This window comes from Giraffa tippelskirchi, chromosome 2 (genome assembly GCF_054371585.1).
Source record: "Giraffa tippelskirchi isolate mGirTip1 chromosome 2, T2T-mGirTip1v1.2.pri, whole genome shotgun sequence".
Taxonomy (NCBI): Eukaryota; Metazoa; Chordata; class Mammalia; order Artiodactyla; family Giraffidae; genus Giraffa; species Giraffa tippelskirchi.
The window spans coordinates 96,766,424-96,780,444 of record NC_137276.1 but is presented as its reverse complement, the minus strand read 5'-3'; positions in this window follow the sequence as shown (position 1 = coordinate 96,780,444).

The following is a 14,021-nucleotide window of genomic DNA, read 5'->3' as shown; positions in this document are numbered from 1 at the left end:
CTAGAATGCAGGCTCAGTAATTATGAGGCAAAGGCTTAGTTGCCTCATGGCATGTGGAATCTTCCAGGAGCAGGGGTCGAAACTGTGTCCCTTGCATTGGCTGGCAAATTCTTAACCACTGGACCACCCTGTAGCATCTCTTCTGATCCTCATTACTATTTCTAAAGCAGGTTTTGTAACCATCCTTGATTTATAGAAAGTGACATGAGAGATACGACTGGTCAGCGAACTTGTCCCAGATACCGCAGTTTATAATTGTTAGAATCAGGATCTCACAGAACCCAGAAAGTCTAAATGCAGAGACTATGCTTATAACCCAACAGCATAATGCCACCAAGGTTTAGCACAAGGCCTGGCACAGAGCAGGTGCCAAATATTTGTCTGGTATATTTTAGTGATCTGGGTGATATATTTTCTAGGATCTGGTTATATATAGGGATCTTTCCCAACAAATCTCAGCTTTCCTGTCTAAACATTATTTTGCCTGTCAGACAGTCAAAAGCAAAACTTCCAGAATTCAGAAATAGCAGTGATGCAAGGAGCCGCATCATTTGGGTGTTTTCAAGAGTTCATTCCTTAAAATCAAAGGATCTCTTGCTGTGATGGAAAGGAATAATGGATCTGATTTAAAAAACAATATAGAACAGTCTTCAAGGAGAGTAAACCCAGTTTATTTTAGGTATAATTCACATAAGAAGCCAATACATTCATTATTAAACACTAAACCAAACATCCAATATGAAGTCATCTGAGACCTAGAAAATAACCAAAGCAATAGTCACTGATCTCAAACATTTATAATACCATTACAGTGACAAAATGTATGCAGTAGACCTTGGAAGAGGAAAGGACCATAAGGCCATGTAGCTTTCCTTGTGAGAACCTCAAGAATCTGATGATTGCAATGATGCTGGCCTCTCCCCATAACTCACTTCCTCCAACCCCAGTGCCTCCACCCCCATTCCCTGAATGTGACAAGTAGGTTCCACTGGAGACCCTTTGTACTAGCTGCTTTCTCTGTCTGCAAGGCTCTGACATGTGTTCTTAACATGTTGTCCTTTCATGTCATTTCAGTGTCAGCTCCAATATCTCCATCTCAGAGAAGCCTTCCATGAACTCTGAGGCTAAAGTAGCCTTTCTATACACATGGCCATGGCAATTTTAGTGTATCTCCTGTTGAAATTACTTGATCTTCTTTGTTTACATGTTTATCATCTGTCTCTTCCACTGAATTTATATCCCTGACTGTATGTTGACTATGTCTTTAGCACCAAGATTAATGACTCTATTATATCAGTGATTTGATTGCTTTTTAATAAGACTTTTTTGGGGGGGTTAGTTTACATACAAAGAAATTCAGCTATTTTAGGAGTATAAGTCAGATGTGTACAATTAGGTAACACTTACCACAATCATGATATAGTACATTTTCATCATCCCAAATTTCTCTCCTGCTTTTTGGCAGTTAATCCCACTCTTCTGCCAGCCCCTGACAACCATGGATTATATTTTGTTTAGCTGCTAAGGTATGTCCAACTCTTTGAGACCCTGTGGACTGCAGCACAGCAGGCTTCCCTGTCCTTCACTAGCTCTCAGAGTTTGCTCAAATTTATGTCCGTTGAGTTGGTGATGCCATCCAACCATTTCATCTTCATATATATGTGTATATATATGTGTGTGTGTGTGTGTGTGTGTGTGTGAGAGAGAGAGAGAGGGAGAGAGAGTCTTGTGTGTGTGTGTTTAAAATTTCTGAATCTAATTTTGAGATACTTTAGTAGCTCTCTTCATTCAAGCAATTGTATTGAGTAAATGCTCCCTAGTTGTTGTTTTGATTTAATGGATTTATTGAGATATAATTGACACACAATAAAACACATATTTAAAATGAAATTTATTTATTAAGCTCTAACCTATATATATAAACCATGAAATCATCACTGCATGCAAGATGACATATCTATCATTCCTGAATGATTCCTCATGTACTCTTATAATCACTCCCTCCCACCCATCCTCATCATTCCCTATCCCAAGGGAATTACTTCCTATAATACAGTTTGCATTTCTGTAGTTTGCAATTTTATGTAAATAGAATCATAAAATACATGTTGTATTTTGTCTGGCTTCTTTCATTCAGCATAATTTTGTGAGATTCATCCATGTTTGTGGTGTTTCAAGAGTTCATTCCTTTTTATTGCTGAGTAATATTCTATTATATGGACATACCATATTGGTTTATCCATTCACTTGGTCTTAGACACTTGAGTTACTTCCAGTTTGGGGCTATTGCAGATACACCAGACACGAACGTTCATGCACAAGCTTTGAATGGACATATGTTTTCATTCTGAATGAAAGAAGCCAAACAAAAATAGACAATCATACTGTATGATTGAATTTTATAAGATTTTAGAAAATGCAGAAAGCTAACCAATGGTTGCCTGAGGATGAAGAGGGGTGGAGGGAGAGATTAGAATGCTATATGAGGAAATCTTTAGACTGATGGATCTATTTATTATCTTGATTGTGGTGGTGATTTCACAGGCATATGCATATGTCAAAACTTATAAAGTGTGTAAATTTAATCATGTGCATCTTATTGAATGTCAAATATAATTTAGGTAAGCTTTTTAAATATTGGTCACTCACAGTAAGTAATTTTTAAAAAACTGTGGTGCCTCCATAAAATTAAATTCTACTCAGCGTTAATAAGGAACAAACTACTGAGATACATGACAACATGGATGGATGAATCTTTGAAACATCATGCTGAGTGAAAGAAGCAGAACACAAAAGAATATGAAATGTATGATTGTATTTAATGAAATATTAGAGAAAGCAAGAGCATAATGGCAAACATCTGCTTCCAACCAAGAACAAGCAAGAGGTTCCAGATTTACCCTCCTGCCTGAAAGAATTAAATAAACACTCCCAAACCCAGATTAAAATATATAAAATGACAGTTTCATAATTGAAAAATGAAACTTTGTTGCACAATATATTCGAATCTTAGAACAAATCTAGTCCCCTTAAATACAGGCAATGGTTTTCTAGCCATACAGAGCAAAATCAGTCTTTACAGTCTTGCAAAGATATATATATAAATTCTGCCGCTCCCCATACACCCCCATCACGTACACATTACTGCATTCATTTCAGGCTGGGACCAATGCCTTTGGTGTTTTTCTCAATACTCTAAGCTCACTGTCCCTTTAGATTTCTGCATTTGTCTGGCTGGGATGCCAGTGCATGCTCAGTTGCTCAGTTGTGTTGGACTCTTTGTGATCCCATGGACTGTAGCCCACCAGGCTCCTCTCTCCATGGGATTTTCCAGGCAAGAATACAGGAGTGGGTTGCCATTTGCTCCTCCAAAGGGTCTTCTTGTCCCAGGGATCAAACTTGTGTCTTCCGCATCAGCATGAAGATTCTTTACTTCTGAACCGCATGGGATACCAGTACCAAGGATCAGTTCATGCTCATACCCTCATGCCGTTTGGGTCTTTGCTCAAATCTTACCTTCCAGTGAGGGCCTCACTAAGGTCTGCTTGGACACCTTCACCCTTAGCTCTTCCAATTCAACTCCCCTGCTTAATTATTATTCATAGAACTTATTATGATCTAACACACTCTATATTTTTTGTGTTTTTTTTTTAGTTTGTCTCTGTTCCTTTCCTTGAATGGAAGTTCTATGATGACAGAGCCTATGTTTTTTTCCCCTGTTTTCCTTACTGCTCTATTTTTAGCATTGAGAAAAATACCTGGTATGTAATAGGCACTCAATAAATATGTACTGGATGAGTGACTGAAACAAATAAGCTAGGATAAAAGAGCACACGAACAATATTGATGTCATGGTATTGTTGAGAGGGCTAAATAAAATAAACTCTAGATAGTGCCCAACAGGAAGGCAAAGGGTAAATCTTGTCATCAGTCTTCTTCTCGGCCTACATGTGGGAAACAGTAATAGTAATAGCAGTAATGGCCAGCATGTATTAAAGCTCTTTGTCAGGCACTGCTTTAACTATTTCCTATGTATTAACTCATTTAATTCTCACAATGGTTTATGAGATAGGTAAGATTATGACAAAGGTCGATATAGTCAAAGCTATGATTTTGCCAGTAGTCATGTAAGGATATGAGAATTGGACCATAAAGAGAGCTGAGCACTGAAGTATTGATGCTTTTGAACTGTGGTGTTGGAGAAGACTCTTGAGAGTCCCTTGGACTGCAAGGAGATCAAACCAGTATATCCTAAAGGAAATCAGTCCTGAATATTCATTTGAAGGACTGATGTTGAAAGTGAAGCTCTAACACTTTGGCCACCTGATGTGATGGAAGAACTGACTCATGATGGGAAAGATTGAAGGCAGGAGGAGAAGGGGATGACAGAGGATGAGATGGTTGGATGCCATCACCAACTCAATGGACATGAGTTTGAGCAAGCTCTGGGAGTTAGTGATAGACTGGGAAGCCTGGAGTGCTGCAGTCCATGGGGCCTCAAATAGGTGGACAAGACTGAGCCACTGAACTGAACTGAAGATTACGACATTCATTCTTCAAATAAAACCAGCACCGAGATTTAAATACATTTCCCAAGATTACAGAACACAGCTGTGATTTGAACCCAGGCAGTCTGCTTCCAGATCCTATAGTTATGACCGCTACGCAATACTGTCTCTGAAAATCCTAAAACGGAATATTTTTCTTCCACCTGAAGCTTTCTTTGGCTTTTCTATAAGAAAATATAGCAATTTATCAGCTAGTATTCTCAAAGTTAAGTTTTTATACAAAGTCTGAATTTATTTCCCATTCATAACAGAAGCCTTAGACAGTTTCTGCATCATTGGTAGCATAGCTCAAAGACTTGTCCTGACAGCAGTACAGGTCAGACTGAGGCTATGATTCCTGTCCACGGTGACTGGTAAGGGCCAAGGGGTGCCACATGGCATTCTCCTGCCTCCAAACAAGCCCCCACAGCCCAGGGGAAGATATCAAAAGCACAGAAGCATCTTTACTGCTGCTTTCAGGATTTCTGGAACTGTGAGGGCTGCATCCTTCAGTAAGCTCCCTGGGTTGGCATGATGCTTTTGTCCCCAACAGTCCCCAGGACTGACTTTTTTAATAGCCAAGAATGCTTAGATACATAAATGCATTGACAAGAATCTCCTTTAGTCTCAGCTGAAATACTACTTTACCCAAGGTCAGGATTAATTTATGCTCCTGAACTGGCCTTAAGTTAAGAGACGTGTTGACAGCTTTATTGGCCTGATTTCATCCCTTTATAAACTCAAGCACACAGAACCTCCACAGTGGACTTATCCCAGACTTTAAGGGGAAGCTGGCATTTGAATTAGGGGTTTTGTGCAGAATATGAAATGGGATTTACAGGCATCATATTTAATTTTATTGAGTATTTGTAACAGAAGAGCCTACACGTAACAAAGTTAAATGTGAATGGAAAATAAAACCAGGAGGAAAATATATATTTTGAATAGTGGAGGATGAGGAATGTGGACTGACTTTATCTAACTGAAGCATCTCCTGGTTATGATCTAGTCTGGCAAATCTCTCCCAGAGAGCTCTGCCCACAATAAACCATTTCTTGATGAGCTGGTCCCTTAAACAGTCTCCTTCAGACAAGATCTCATACTTGGGATACAATTAATCACCCTACTCACATCTGTCCCATCCCCCCCAACCCATATAGTCATTTTCAAGGATTCTGAATTCAGAATGTTTTTCACTTTAATGTAAATTCAAGCTTTCTAGAAGTAACCCAGCAAGACTAAGACCATCTCATTGGACATGCTCTTAAAGTTGCCCAAGGAGCAGCAAAACTCAGAAGACTGGAGAAACCATTTTCAAGTTCTAAAAGCAACCCTGATGACCATATGACAATCATTTGGACTCAGTTCTGAAAATGGATTTTGTTTGAGAAAAGAATAAGACCCAAAGATGTGGATACATGTCCTGTCACCTTGGGTTTGGATGGAGGAGGGATAAACAGAGCTGTGGAAATGTGTGGGACTTCTTGAGAATGTGGAAGCAAATACTGAAGTGATTAAGAAACTCCAGAATGAAAGCAAATGTATAGCCAGATCCTTAGGTAAGTAAACCCAGGCTGTGAAACTAAGCTCTACCTTAGGGAATTCTGCATGTGAAAATCACTAGAGCTGTTCCCTTTGGGAATATTGTAGAACTGTATTTCATTACGGAGAAGGCAATGGCACCCCACTCCAGTACTCTTGCCTGGAAAATCCCATGGATGGAGAAGCCTGGTAGGCTACAGTCCATGGGGTCACTAAGAGTCGGAGACGACTGAGCGACTTCACTTTCACTTTTCCCTTTCATGCACTGGAGAAGGAAATGGCAACCCACTCCAGTATTCTTGCCTGGAGAATCCCAGGGACGGCGGAGCCTGGTGGGCTGCCGTCTATGGGGTCGCACAGAGTCGGACACGACTGAAGCGACTTAGCAGCAGTATTTCATTAGCTACCTGAAGTCACTGGTGGCCATGGGATTTTCCTGCTAAGTGAGATGTGAGCAGAAACTTCAAGAACCAGTGTGTACTTCTGCTTTCCCATCTGACATGGTGAACAGCGATATTTGAGATGTAGCTGCTTCAGAAGCTTGGATTTCTGCCAATCTACAATGGCCAGGTAAAGTAAATGAAAAACATTTTTTGTTGCTTTAAGTCACCAAGATTTTTGAGAGTGTTTGTTACTTTGTATCCCTAACCTACCCTGACTACTGCATTAGGAGAAGCAAATAACTGAAATGTTTAAACATATATTTGGAATTAAATAGGCCTTGGGGACAAGATATTCAGGACTTCATCTCCTGTTAGGAAAGGTATTTCTGGCCTACACTCCTTAATGAAGTCAGTTGAAAATAACACAGGGAATTTAAAAAATTAAAAAATCTTTCACATCAGATGAAACTTGGAAGAGACACAATTCTGAAGCAAAGCCATAAAAAGTGGCTACCCAGTGTCTTAAAAAATAGAGCTAAGTAAAGGAAAATAAACACATGCCTCTGTGGATTTCAGGCAGTACTTGGGTTCTTTAGGAGAGATGGTCCATCCCAAGAAACCAAAATCTCCCTTCTTTGGAAAAGCAAGCTCAGGTGTGTAGACAGTCTGTAGTGGCATCTCTGGATTCAGTGTGATACACAGGCTTAGGCGCAGGAAGGGCTGAACATAGAGACACGGACATACTATATTTGCAGGAAGTCTGCTGAAAGCGTGGCAGGTGACATTGACATTGTGGTGGCTGATCTGGGTCAGTCAAAGAAAAATTTTAAACCAGCAATTTGCCAAATATGATCCCAATAGCATCATTACCAGAATCACCTGGGAACTTTTTAGAAATGCAAATCCTTGGGCCCCACCACACACCAACTGAATCAGAAAGATAAAACTTTTTATAATAAGCCCATTAGTGTTCTGATTCAACTTGAATTTGAGAACCACAGGGTGGTTCATCATCCACAGGGTACTTCATATTCAGAATTTCTCTTGAACCAGACAGATCTATCCCTTGATGACAGAATGAAATCCATGTTGCCACTGTCCAGCTCACTCTCTCGACCCCCCTTCCCACTCTCCCTCAGTAAATATCAGGTCCCAATTTCAAAATCCCACAGGGAAATACTGAGGAAAAAGGACAAATGACCAATAAAACATAAAATATAATACCAAACATTACATCAGAAACAAATGAAAATATTTGTTTTCATTTTGTTTCATTTGTTTCATTGAAAATAAATATTCTCTCACGAAATAAAATACAAACAGGAAAACAAAGCAATCACAACAACAAAAGCTATGACCCCTCTAAAATAAGAATTTATAAAAAGATCTAGAAGGTATGTAATACCAACCTCTATGAGAATGAACTATTTGCTTTTTGGCATGATCTGGGAAGACTCTAAGAGTCACCATATTCTGCACAGTGCTATATCACACATCGGAGAAGGCACTGGCACCCCACTCCAATACTCTTGCCTGGAAAATCCCATGGACAGAGGAGCCTGGTAGGTTGCAGTCCATGAGGTCGCTAGGAGTCGGACACGACTAGCGACCTCACTTTCATTTTTCACTTTCATGCATTGGAGAAGGAAACGGCAACCCACTCCAGTAATTTTGCCTGGAGAATCCCAGGGACAGTGGAGCCTGATGGGCTTCCATCTATGGGGTCGCACGGAGTCGGACACGACTGAAGCGACTTAGCAGCAGCAGTATCACACATCATACTAAGCAATAGAACAGAACCATTAAGGGAGATGCTTTGTGAACAGATCTCTGACCACTTTGAACAGCTGGACTGTTGTGTGAACAGCAGAGAACTCAACTTCTATCTGGTTTAAGCCACTATACTTTGGTGTCTTTTGTTATATCAGCTCAGCTTTTACCTTAATTAAAATGCTATCTAAAAGCCAGTTTTGGGGGAGCTTCCCTGTTGGACCAGTGTTTAAGAATCCACCTTTCTCATGTAAATTATCATATGTGAAACGAATCGCCAGTCCAGGTTCAATGCATGATACAGGGTGCTCAGGGCTGGTGCACCGGGATGACCCAGAGGGATGGGATGGGGAGGGAGGTGGAAGGGGGGTTCTGGAAGGGGAAAACATGTACACCCATGGTGGATTCATGTCAGTGTATGGCAAAATAAATACAATGTTGTAAAGTTAAAAAATAGAAAATAAAAAAAAAGAAAGGGGAAAAAAAAAATAAGAATCCACCTTCCAATGCAGGGGTCACGGGTTCCATCCCTGGTTGGGGAATTAAGATCCCACACGCTGTGAGGCAACTAAGCCCATGTGCCACAAACTACAGAGCCCTCTATGGAGCCTGTGTGCCACAATTAGAAAGAAACCTGTGTTTTGCAAGTAAGATCTCACATGTTGCAACTAAGACCCAATGCAGCCAAGAGTAAATGAGTAAATAAATAAATATTTTTAAGAATTTAAGAAGTCAGTCTTTTTAAAAGGGCTAAAAAATAAACGATGCTAGGTAATGTAGTTAGTTAATCAGGAGCCAGTACAAAATGAGAAATGAGTGTGAGAAGTGACCTCCAATAGTGAAGGAACTCAATGACATAGCAGGTAGTTTCTTTTACACTATGTAAGTAAGACAACTGAATGAAATGATAGCTTTTCTATAAAAAATTACTTTTCCAAACTCTACCTCAAAGAAAATATGTAACTGAAATGGATTCAGAGAACACAATCAAATAATTGAGACAAATAAAATTTCAACACTATGCAAACTGTCCTAAGCCATAAAAAGAAAAATAATTCTTCCAAACTCCGTCTGGAAAATGTGAATAATTTTGACAATGGAACGTGACCAAGATGGCACAAAAATAGAAAACTACAAATCAATTTACTCAGACTATCACTGCAAAGTCATAAACATAATATTGCTTGCCTATTTTAAAATACAATTCAGCAACAAAATAAAAGCAGAATGTACCACAATCTAGTAGCAAAATATTATTTGCTACTAGAAACATTTTAATAGAATGATCTACATTAGCAGACAAAAGAAGAAAATTTGAGACAATCAAAGTATTTAAAAAAATAACATACATTTCTCATCTGAAACGTTTTACTATAGTAAAATTAATAGAAAGTTTCTTAGTGTAAGTTTAAATATACAACAATATGGTTAAGTTTATATATATAGTGTTATGGTTAATTTCACTAGAAGCATTTCCATGAAAGTAGAAAACAAGAAAAGAAAGCTACCATGAACAAATTTATTAGGCATTGCTCTAGAAATTCAGGGAAATGCAGTTCAGCAAGAAAAGGAATAAAAGTGGTATAATTTTTTTAAAAAGGAGGCAAAGCAATTATTTTATTATATGGTATATACTTTTAACCTGGAAAATTCAAGAGGATCAATTGAAAAATATTTTTAAGAAAGAATTCAAAAGGGTGCCTAGTTACAATAGTAAGCACAAAAAATAGCTTTTCAGTGGCCAAAGAAAAACTAAACGCTGATGAAAAAATATGTTACTTAAAACAGCATTAAAAAGCATGAATTACTAAAGGAAAACAGAACTGTGCTATTACCTATATAAAGAAAAGTCCTGAACTTGTTGAAAGACAAAGAAAACTTGACTAATGATAGATCTATCATGTTCCAAATCCTTCAGCTAGGCTTCAACAGTACATGAACTGAGAACATCCACATGTATAACCTGGTTTCAAAGAAGCAGAGGAACCAAAGAACAAATTGCCAACATTCATTGGCTCATGGAGAAAGCAAGGCAATTCCAGAAAAATATCTACTTCTGCTTCACTGAGTATGCTAAAGCTTTTGATTGTGTGGACCACAACAAACTGGAAAATTCTTAGAGATGGGAATACCAGACCACCTTATCTACTTCTTGAGAAACCTCTATGCAGGTCAAGAAGCAACAGTTAGAACTGGACATGGAACAACAGACTGGTTTGAAGTTGGGAAAGAAGTATGTCAAGGCTGTATGTTGTCACCCTGCTTATTTAACTTATACGCAGAGTACATCATGTGAAATTCCAGGCTGCATAAAGCTCAAACTGGAATCAAAATTGCCAGGAGAAATATCAATAACCTCAGATACGCAGACGACAACACCCTTATGGCAGAAAGCGAAGAGGAACTAAAGAGCCTTTTCATGAAGGTAGAAGAGTAGAGTGAAAAACCTGGCTTAAAACTCAGCATTCAAAAATGCTAAGATCATGGCATCTGGTCGCATCACTTCATGGCCAACAGAAGGGGAAAAAGTGAAAGCAGTGACAGATTTTATTTTCTTGGGCTCCAAAATCACTGCAGACAGTGACTGCAGCCATGAAATTAAAAGACGCTTGTTCCTTGGAAGAAAAGCTATGACAAACTCAGACAGCATATTTAAAAGCAGAGACATTACTTTGCCAACAAAGGTCCATCTAGTCAAAGCTATGGTTTTTCCAGTAGTCATGTATGGGTGTGAGAGCTGGACCATAGAATGGCTGAGCACCATAGAATTGATGCTTTCGAACTGTGGTACTGAAGAAGATTCCTGAGAGTCCCTTGGACAAAAAAGAGATGAAACCAGTCAATCCTAAAGGAGATCAGTCCCGGGTGTTCATTGGAAGGACTGATGCTGAAGCTGAAACTCCAATACTTTGGCCATCTCATGCGAAGAGTTGACTCATTGGAAAAGATCTTGATGCTGAGAAAGATTGAAGGCAAGAGGAAAAGGGGATGACAGAGGATGAGATGGTTGGATGGCATCACTGACTCAATGGACGTAAGTTTGAGCAAACTCTGGGAGATAGTGAAGGACAGAAAAGCCTAGTGTGCTGCAGTCCATGGGGATACAAAGAGTGGATCATGACTTAGTGACTAAATAACAACAGCAATCATGTTCTTGCTAATAAGGACCTGAAGTGATAAAAATGTTGATTATTTCTAAGTTAATCTGTAATTTGAATAATCATGCAATGAAAAGCAAAATGATTTTTCTTTTAGACAAGAGTATTCCAATTTTCAGATGAAAAATACATCTTTGAGAACAGCCAGAACAAATCTGTGAAAGAAGAATCATGAGAGGGCAGTATACCAAATAGTAAAACATATGATAAACTTACAGTAACTAAAAAAACCTGGTACTGGTATATAAACAAACAGACCACTGGAAAAGAGAGTTCAGAAATAGATTCAAGACTATATGGGTATTAAGTTTATGAAACGTGGCATTACCATTCATTCAGTGGAAAAATGATGAATTAGTAAGCAAATGATGTTATGGCAATGGATTAGCCATTTAGAATAAATAAACCTTAAGCACCATCTTCTTATTATATAAAAAATAAATTACATCAAAAATTTAAACATGAAAAATCTAATCATAAAAATAATCATTGAGGAATTAAATTATAATAATTATGCAATGTTTGTAATAATTATGAAAATATGGATTGAAATAAAATCAAGATCTGTTTTGTCTTTCACATCAAAATTTTAAAAATACTGTACAGTGGTGCAATAGATATTTTCACACCTGTGGGTGAGACTGCAAATTAATGAAAGCTTTTTAAAGAGAACTTTGGCAATTTTACCTCAGCAATTCCAAGTCTAAGCATTTAACTTTCAGATGTACTTGCATATTGTATAAATGTGTATGTAGAAGAATATCTATTTTGGAATTGTTAGTAAAACCAAGAAAACAAAAAAGCAAACAATTTAAATGTCCATACTACATGCTGCTGCTGCTTTTAAGTTGCTTCAGTCGTGTCCGACTCTGTGCGACCCCATAGACGGCAGCCCACCAGGCTCCCCCGTCCCTGGGATTCTCCAGGCAAGAACAATGGAGTCGGTTGCCATTTCCTTCTCCAATGCATGAAAGGGAAAAGTGAAAGTGAAGTCGCTCGGTCGTGTCCGACTCTTAGCGACCCCATGAACTGCAGTCTACCAGGCTCCTCTGTCCATGAGATTTTCCAGGCAAGAGTACTGGAGTGGGTTGCCATTGTCTTCTCCAAAATATTTGTTGAAGTTATCCAAATATGTTTATGTTCTATATTGAACACTAACTCTTATTCCAGTTTTGATTTCTCTGTTTTGACTGATTATTACACTTTGCTTTTTGAGAACATTCTTAAAACAAGTCTCAGAGCTTGGTGTCTTTCCAAATATGCCAATAGTTGCCTTGCCCTTTTTAGCTGTATTGAATGCAATCAACCTAAACTTCCCCAAAGCCCAATGGTGAAGAGTTTGATGAATTCATGGAGATTATTAACTTATAAATGCTTCAAATCTTTCATAGTGAGTTTTCTCTTATTTACTGTGATTTCTGGAAATGCTTTGGCTTATTATTTCTTTGTGCAATGTGCCATGTGGTAGGTACTCAATTAATATTTAATGAATTGAGTTGATTTACTCTTGGAACCCATTTACCAGAATCCAAACAAGTGCATCAGGAAATCTTTTGATAAAGGACTAATCACTCAGCAATTAGCCAGAGAAGGCTTCTAAGTTGTGACCAACCCCATTCCCAAGGTGGAACCTGAGAAGTCTTCTTTAAAATCACAAATTAAAGATACTGCCATGGTTTCATTGTGCTACAACTTAAATCCATATTTTCACATATTGTTAAATTCCTTCTCTATCCAAATGACACTCAAATATTTTAAAAGCTAAAAGAATAGTAATTGGCAACTGAGAAGATTCTTGGTATTTATTTGGTTTCCCGATAATTACTGAAATTGATTTTTAAAAAACCTCAATCGATATATTTGGGTATGATTATGCCAGTGGCTTGCGTAAATTTGGCTGTGATTTTTAAAGTATCCTTGCAAACAGCCTAGATGTCTCCATTAAGAAAGGAAGCAACAGTGCAAACCTGAAGAATGCAGTCACTTCTGATTCAGCTTTTTTCACTAACACATTCTCCTTGGGGCCCTACCTGACTGCTGACTTTATGTTCTTGAAGAATTGTCACGGGTAGTATTAGACTTGTTTGTAGAACAAGGGCTAAAATTAGAACCAAATGATAAAGTTACAGGGGTTTTGGTTTCAGTCCAGTTCAGTTGCTCAGTCATGTCCAACACTTTGAGACCCCATGGACTGCAGCACACCAGGCCTCCCTGTCCATCACCAACTCCCAGAGTTTACCTAAACTCATGTCTGTTGAGCCAGTGATGGCATCCAACCATCTCATCCTCTGTCGTTCCCTTATCCTCCTGCCTCCAATTTTTCCCAGCATAAGGGCCTTTTCAAATGAGTCAGTCCTTTGCATCAGGTGGCCAAAGTATTGGAGTTTCAGCTTCAACATCAATCCCTTCAATGATAATTCAGGACTGATTTCCTTTAGGATAGACTGGTTGGATTTCCTTGCAGTTCAAGGGACTCTCAAGAGCCTTCTCCAATACCACAGTGCAAAAGCATCAATTCTTCGGCACTCAGCTTTTTTTATAGTCCAACTTTCACATTCATACATGACTACTGGAAAAACCATAGCTTTGACTAGATGGACTTTGTTGGCAAAGTAATGTCT